Here is an 8630-nt window from a genome sequence, read left to right on the forward strand (position 1 = left end):
AGTGCGGGTCGACGACACGCTGAGGATCCGAACAGTTCGATTAAAAACAGACTGGAAACTGAAAACTGAGACAGAACCGAACCGATGTGGTTCTGCTGAGGCACCGAGAGGCTCAGTGGATCTGGGTGGTTCGGTTCTGATGGTCCTGGTCCGGTTCTGATGGTCCTGGTCCGGTTCTGATGGTCCTGGTTCGGTTCTTCTCCAGTTTTTCTGTTTCTGCTCCGTCCTCGTTTTGTTTTGTTTCTCTTCTGTTTATTAATTTTCTGTTTTGGAGATAAAAAGTTAATGTTCATTAATATTCATGAGCCTCATTTGCATAAAGCCGGAGGGAATTATTAGATCTGGGCCGGTTCTGAAGAACCGGGCCGGCTTATTCTGACCCCTTTCAGCCGTGAGCAGCTCGTCAGGCTGGTTCTGCTCGGTCCGGATTCATCTGATGAGCTCAGGAGTTACAAACCCGACCAGAACCAGAACTAAAGATTGGATCAGAAATAATCTGCAGAATCTCCAGTTATTGGAAATGTGTTCAAAACATCAGTTAAAAAGACTCAAAATGATAAAAATCCCATCATTTTATCAATATTCTTGTTCAAATCATATTTTCTATTCTGTGAAAATATAAATCTGATTGTTGCAGCAGAATTAGGAATCGTCCTAAAAACTGCAGTTAGAATAAAACTGATTATGAACTTTTTACTTTTTATGCTAATCACAAAAAGCAACAAAAGATAAAATTTTTAGAGGAAACTCAGATAAACTTTGTTTTCCTGAGGAGATCAAACTTTCTTCATATTTAATTAGATTTTATTTCAGACCAACAGATTTTGACTTTAATGTTCAGATTAAATCCGTTTTAAACTAAATGGACGAATCAAACTGATCGTTCTGCTGTTTGTTACTTTTGTATTTAGTTACATTTTTATCCAGAACATTTAGGGAACGGCAGGTCAAAGTTCACCATAAAAGCATCAAACAGTCACCAATTAATAAACATTTAGTCATTTTTACAGGTTCAGTTTGTTGCTTCAGGGTTTGTTTTGTCTACAACAGTAAAATAATTTCAGATTCTTGTTTCTTTCCCTCCAAGCTGCTTGGAGAGCAGAACGAGTCAGAGAGGAGAGCGCCCAGACTTTGACTAGGCCACTGCAGCACCTGATTCTACATCTTCAGTTGTTTTGTTGTAGACCTGCTGCTGTGTTTGGTTCTGGTTCTGGTCCGAACCAGTTTGGACCCAGTTCAGCTGCTGGATTCATGGACTGGTTTGGGCTTCAGAGGAAATCCAGAAACCAGTAAGTCATTCTGGTCCCAGTAGAAACCAGTAAGTCATTCTGGTCCCAGTAGAAACCAGTAAGTCGTTCTGGTCCCAGTAGAGTGGAAACATTCCTGCAGCTCTGGTTCTGATTCCTGCAGCCATTTTCCTCTCTGGGCCCAAACTGAACCATCTGGTTCTACTTTGCTCTGATGTTCCCAGTGAAGCTCCGCCCCCTTTTCACTGGTCATAAACCAGTTTAACTGGGGGAGACTCTGTGGCCCAGTAACCACAGCGTGTCGAGTCCAGCTCCTCCTCTCTGCTGGTTTGATTAACGATAAGCTGACAGGAGAACAGCTCGTTTCACACCCAGCTGGTTCTGATAAACACCGTCGACCCGCCGGGCCAGAACCCGTCCTGCAGGCTGCAGACGGACCGGAACCCGTCCTGCAGGCTGCAGACGGACCGGAACCCGTCCTGCAGGCTGCAGACGGACCGGAACCCGTCCTGCAGGCTGCAGACGGACCGGAACCCGTCCTGCAGGCTGCAGACGGACCGGAACCCGTCCTGCAGGCTGCAGACGGACCGGAACCCGTCCTGCAGGCTGCAGACGGACCGGAACCCGTCCTGCAGGCTGCAGACGGACCGGAACCCGTCCTGCAGGCTGCAGACGGACCGGAACCCGTCCTGCAGGCTGCAGAGGCTCTTACTGGAAACATCGTTCATCCTTCTGCTCAGAACTTTCCTCCTTCTGGAAACGAATCAGATCTGAACCCAATCTGCTTTTTCCTATTTTCTCCTGTTTTTATGCATTAATTTGTACATTTTAAGACAAATTTTATGTTTCTGTATATTTTTCTTTGAGTCTGAAATAATTTTATATAAAATCCAGTCGGTTTTGTCACTTTGTTGCACTTTTTGTGCTACCGATTTATATTTCTATTTTCATTTTATTATTTTAACTTTCATTTTTCATTGGGATTTAAAGGGATAAAATATTTAGAACATTTATCTAAAAAAGTCGCAGAAACCCAAATGTTGATAATATTCCACTGAACTGATTAAAGGCGTTTATTAATAATAACTCTACAGCCGACATCAGAGGCCGCTGGTTTCCTTCCCTCCAGCAGAATCAGACCAACATGATCCTTCAGCCTCTGTTACAGAAACGTCTAAAGCAGCAGAACCAAGTGGGTCCGGTCCGGTCCGGTCCAACTCCTTCATGTTTACTCAGCTTCAGGTGAGCGAGCAAAACCTGGAGCAATGCAGCTTCTGGTCTGAGGAGAAACACGGATCCTGGAGCGACCGGACCTGGACCGACCGGACATGGAACGACCGGACCTGGACCGACCGGACATGGAACGACCGGACCTGGACCGACCGGACATGGAGCGACCGGACCTGGAGCGACCGGACCTGGAGCGACCGGACCTGGAGCGACCGGACATGGAGCGACCGGACCTGGAGCGACTGGACCTGGAGCGACCGGACATGGAGCGACCGGACCTGGAGCGACCGGACCTGGAGCGACCGGACCTGGAGCGACCGGACCTGGAGCGACCGGACATGGAGCGACCGGACATGGAGCGACCGGACCTGGAGCGACCGGACCTGGAGCGACTGGACCTGGAGCGACCCGACCTGGAGCGACCGGACATGGAGCGACCGGACATGGAGCGACCGGACCTGGAGCGACCGGACCTGGAGCGACCGGACATGGAACGACCCGACCTGGAGCGACTGGACCTGGAGCGACCGGACCTGGAGCGACTGGACCTGGAGCGACCCGACCTGGAGCGACCGGACATGGAGCGACCGGACATGGAGCGACCGGACATGGAGCGACCGGACCTGGAGCGACCGGACATGGAACGACCGGACCTGGAGCGACCGGACATGGAACGACCGGACCTGGAGCGACCGGACCTGGAGCGACCGGACCTGGAGCGACCGGACATGGAGCGACCGGACCTGGAGCGACCGGACATGGAGCGACCGGACCTGGAGCGACCGGACCTGGACCACCCGGACATGGAACGACCAGACCTGGAGCGACCGGACCTGGAGCGACCGGACCTGGAGCGACCGGACATGGAACGACCGGACCTGGACCGACCGGACATGGAACGACCGGACCTGGAGCGACCGGACCTGGAGCGACCGGACCTGGAGCGACCGGACCTGGAGCGACCGGACATGGAGCGACCGGACCTGGAGCGACCGGACATGGAGCGACCGGACCTGGACCGACCGGACATGGAACGACCGGACCTGGAGCGACCGGACCTGGAGCGACCGGACCTGGAGCGACCGGACATGGAGCGACCGGACCTGGACCACCCGGACATGGAACGACCGGACCTGGACCGACCGGACATGGAACGACCGGACCTGGAGCGACCGGACCTGGAGCGACCGGACCTGGAGCGACCGGACCTGGAGCGACCGGACCTGGAGCGACCGGACATGGAGCGACCGGACCTGGAGCGACCGGACATGGAGCGACCGGACCTGGAGCGACCGGACATGGAGCGACCGGACATGGAGCGACCGGACATGGAGCGACCGGACCTGGAGCGACCGGACCTGGAGCGACCGGACCTGGAGCGACCCGACCTGGAGCGACCGGACATGGAGCGACCGGACCTGGAGCGACCGGACCTGGAGCGACCCGACCTGGAGCGACCGGACATGGAGCGACCGGACCTGGAGCGACCGGACCTGGAGCGACCCGACCTGGAGCGACCGGACATGGAGCGACCGGACCTGGAGCGACCGGACCTGGAGCGACCGGACCTGGAGCGACCCGACCTGGAGCGACCGGACCTGGAGCGACCGGACCTGGAACTCGTCTCTCTGTTTCCTTTAAACTTTGTTCATTTTCTGCTAATGTCCAAAAACAATTTCCTGATCGCAGCGTCTCCATTAGAAAAGAAATTAAATTAAAATCACATTAATAACTTTGTTCATGTTAAAAACCTGCTGCATCATCAACCTGCTGCCACTTCCTGTCGTCTTCTTCATCGTCTCCACCAGTAGTAACATCTGGCTGTTGATAATGAGAATAATGTGATGCAAAAACTTGTTTCCATTTTTGTGAAATAAACCAAATCCTGGTGGAGAAACATTTTGTCTGTCGCTTCTCTCATTTCTGTTGTTTTTCACTCCTGGTTTACAAAATCCTCCCAGCCTGAAAGCCGTTAATCTGGTTCCACTCAGATAAACTAGAAATGAACCAGACCGGATCCAGACTCAAACAGGTTCTGGTCTACAGACGGTTTCTCTCCAGGGTCTGTCAGTTTCCCACAGTGGAGCTAATTTCCTGCAGGACCTGTGACCTTCAGCAGGTCAGAGGTCAAACCAACTGTTAGTGTAAAGTTACAGCCGCCTCAGTTCTGGACGGGCTCCAACACCAGCTTCTCGTTTCCGCGCCACAAACGCTGCAAAACATCCAGTAAAAACCAGCAGAGAACAACGACGCCTCGATCTGCTCTTCATCAGTCTGCTGCAGCACGACGGAGTTTAATCTGCTGCGGCACGACGGAGTTTAATCTGCTGCGGCACGACGGAGTTTAATTTGCAGCGGCACGACGGAGTTTAATTTGCAGCGGCACGACGGAGTTTAATCTGCTGCAGCACGACGGAGTTTAATCTGCAGCGGCACGACGGAGTTTAATCTGCTGCAGCACGACGGAGTTTAATCTGCTGCGGCACGACGGAGTTTAATCTGCAGCGGCACGACGGAGTTTAATCTGCAGCGGCACGACGGAGTTTAATCTGCTGCAGCACGACGGAGTTTAATCTGCTGCAGCACGACGGAGTTTAATCTGCAGCGGCACGACGGAGTTTAATCTGCTGCAGCACGACGGAGTTTAATCTGCTGCAGCACGACGGAGTTTAATCTGCTGCAGCACGACGGAGTTTAATCTGCAGCGGCACGACGGAGTTTAATCTGCAGCGGCACGACGGAGTTTAATCTGCTGCAGCACGACGGAGTTTAATCTGCTGCAGCACGACGGAGTTTAATCTGCAGCGGCACGACGGAGTTTAATCTGCTGCAGCACGACGGAGTTTAATCTGCTGCAGCACGACGGAGTTTAATCTGCAGCTGGTCCTCACTGCTAAATCAGCAGGGGATCTGGAGCAGATCCACCAGGACCAGTTAACCTGCCAGCATGGAGATCATCCAGGTCCCATCGACCTGCAGGTCCAAAAGGCCCGGCAGTGTCTGGTTCTGTCTGCCTTCGTTTGCAGTGGGACAGAATTAAATGTGACGCAGCTGAACAGAAATAATTTAGCTGCTCGTTTTCTGACTGTTTAGAAGATATAAAAACTATCAGAGGAACAGAAAATATTAAATGACCAAAAAGAAAACTAGCCTTCTCAGATAAAACATTTTATCCTGTTAGATGAGAAGAAAAATGATTAAAATCAGCCTGACTGTAATCCCCTTTAGTGATTTTTCATCCATAATTAGATAAAATGTAACGTCTGCTGACAGATGTTCTGATTCTGATCTTTTCATCCTAAATAAAATCTGATCTGTTTTTCCTCCAGATGTGGAAATAAATCCAATAGTTTCCGAAGCGTCTGCAGTCTGAATGTCGCGTTTATCCGACATGCGTCATAATTCAGCAGCAGACGGAAAATCTGGACAAAAACGGAGGAAATACTGATGACGAGAGCAGAGGGTCAGTGAATGCATCACAGCCGCTGGAGACAGGAGCAGAAACTGAAACTGTTTGAGTGACAGCTGACAGGAAACGCATCACAACAAAGCAAATCCTTCACCATGACATCACTTCCTGTCCTGGTTTCCCACAGTTTAAGGGGAACCAATCAAATGGAGCGCCGCATCATGAAGAAGAAGAACCCGACATTCCTCCTGATTAATGACAGCCATATTTCAGCTGCGGGAACACAAAGGAAATATTTCCAGAGGAGAAAAATGGCTGCTGGGCGGATATTCATCATGTCAGATAAAACGGCCTTCAAGGAGGAAGAGGAGGAGGAGCAGCAGGAGGAGGAGCAGCAGGAGGAGCAGCAGCAGCAGGAGGAGGACACGTCTTTCCCACAGATCGTTTCCATCTGGATGAACCAAATCTGGTTTTCAAGATCAGAATTTAACCAGAAGATCCTGATAAATGTTGATGTTTTACAGCAGCTGTAACTTCAGCAGCAAGAGGAGCAGCAGGAGGAGGAGCAGCAGGAGGAGGAGCAGCAGGAGGAGCAGCAGCAGGAGGAGCAGCAGCAGCAGGAGGAGCAGCAGGAGGAGGAGCAGCAGGAGGAGCAGCAGCAGCAGGAGGAGCAGCAGGAGGAGGAGCAGCAGGAGGAGCAGCAGCAGGAGGAGGAGCAGCAGGAGGAGCAGCAGCAGGAGGAGCAGCAGCAGCAGGAGGAGCAGCAGGAGGAGCAGCAGCAGGAGGAGCAGCAGCAGCAGGAGGAGCAGCAGGAGGAGGAGCAGCAGGAGGAGCAGCAGCAGCAGGAGGAGCAGCAGGAGGAGGAGCAGCAGGAGGAGGAGCAGCAGGAGGAGCAGCAGCAGCAGGAGGAGCAGCAGGAGGAGGAGCAGCAGGAGGAGCAGCAGCAGCAGGAGCGTTTCTATCCTCATGGGGGCCGAGGGCCCGGAGCTGCAGACCCCCAGGTCAGGAAGGTTTTACTCAGGTTTGTTTAATGAACTAAAATAAAAACATATTTTCTTGTTTCATTTATTGCATTTTTTCAGGCGAGTTTCCAGTTATAGATTTTTGAGTTTATCCAACAATTATGAAAAAACTTTCAGCTTTAAGATAAAAAACATTAGAAAAAATAACAGAAAATGTTTTACTGTAAATGTTTATCAACATTTTAGACAAAGTGAACTATGGCTAGTTAAAGCACCTTAAAGCGTGTACTTTTAGTTCCTATAATAAAATGTTCTAATCCTAAATGTTTTTATTAAAATCATCATAATTACTAAAAATAAAGGCTTTAAAACATCAGCTTATGTGAATTATTACTGCATGTTTCACTGATGAAGTTAATAAACTTTCCTATAATGTTCTCATGTTTTATCTGTTCTGTTAATAAACAGGATCCAGCAGTGATGAAATTAACTGTATTTAATATAATATAGAAAATCTGCAGTGGCTCATTTGATGGAAACGTTTTTATTGTGAATATTTCAGCATGAATAAAATCTTGGCTGTTTTAATAACTCCTCTGAGTTTAATGGAGGTTTCTCCTGTTTGATCCTGATTCTGCATTAAAACATTCGGTTCTCCGGTTGTTCCTGAGATCCGGCTCCAGAACGTCGCTTCACGTTTCTGTGATTTACGCGTTCGGATCGTCTCTCCGTGAAAACCTGACCGTTTCTCTCTCCGACTCGTTTCTGTCCTCAGAGAAAAGCGTCTTTGTTCTGGATGCGGTTCTGGACCCGGACCGGCTTCCCGCTGCCAGGATCCGACCCGGTTCCCTCCGTCAGCCGCAGACCGGAGCTTCGCTTTCTGGGTCGGAACCGACGGGTTCTCTGCATGATTCAGTAGAATCAGTTGTGGGCTGAGAATCTAGATGGTTATTATTAAGACATAATAATTGAATAAACTGTTTTATCGTTTCCATCCACCCATCAGCTCTGATGCTTTATCTCCTGGACTCTCCATCAATCCATGGAGGTCAGAACTTTACATACAGCTCCACCAGGAGCAGGAAGTTATCCTCCATCTGGAAGTTTTACTCTTTTGAGTTTTTTAGGGTTTTTGTCCCTCCCAGGATGCCGTACTCACTTTATTCCTTGGTTTGTGATTCTTGGCTCTTGGTTCTGGTCTGTTTTCGTCTCACCTGGTTCTCATGTCCATTAATCACCTCCCAGCAGCTGGAAGCCAGCCAGTTTCTTCACCTGGTTGTCAGATCCCACATTATCCTCCATGTTTTATTCATTCCTAGCAGATGATCTGCAGCTCCTGAAGTTTTGTAATTCTTTCAGTAATTATTCACCAGATTTCATTTTTCCTGCCTGCTTTTGGTCCAACAGAACAAAACAAGAATATTAAAGTCATCAGAGGTTGAGTTTAGTTTAGAGTTCAACCCATCAGCACATGTTGTATCGCTCAGAGGTCAAAGGTCCTGAGTCGGGTCAGCTCATGATGATGAGACGATGTCAGCTGCTGGGAATCTGCAGTGACGAATTTTCCTCCAACGCCTCGTAATTCCTGACGGGAAATCCATCAGCCTGAGCCACTGGGGGCGGGGCCAAATGGAGGGCGGAGCCAATAGGAGGCGGAGCCTTTGGGGGTGGGGCCAAATGGAGGGCGGAGCCAATAGGAGGCGGAGCCTATGGGGGTGGGGCTAGTTGTGTTTGTAAGGCCTCATAAATCAGCTGTTTTCCTTCCTTGAAAACATTTAATCT

Source organism: Poecilia mexicana, unplaced genomic scaffold (genome assembly GCF_051168715.1).
Source record: "Poecilia mexicana isolate PSO_F unplaced genomic scaffold, ASM5116871v1 scaffold_15, whole genome shotgun sequence".
NCBI classification, from domain to species: domain Eukaryota; kingdom Metazoa; phylum Chordata; class Actinopteri; order Cyprinodontiformes; family Poeciliidae; genus Poecilia; species Poecilia mexicana.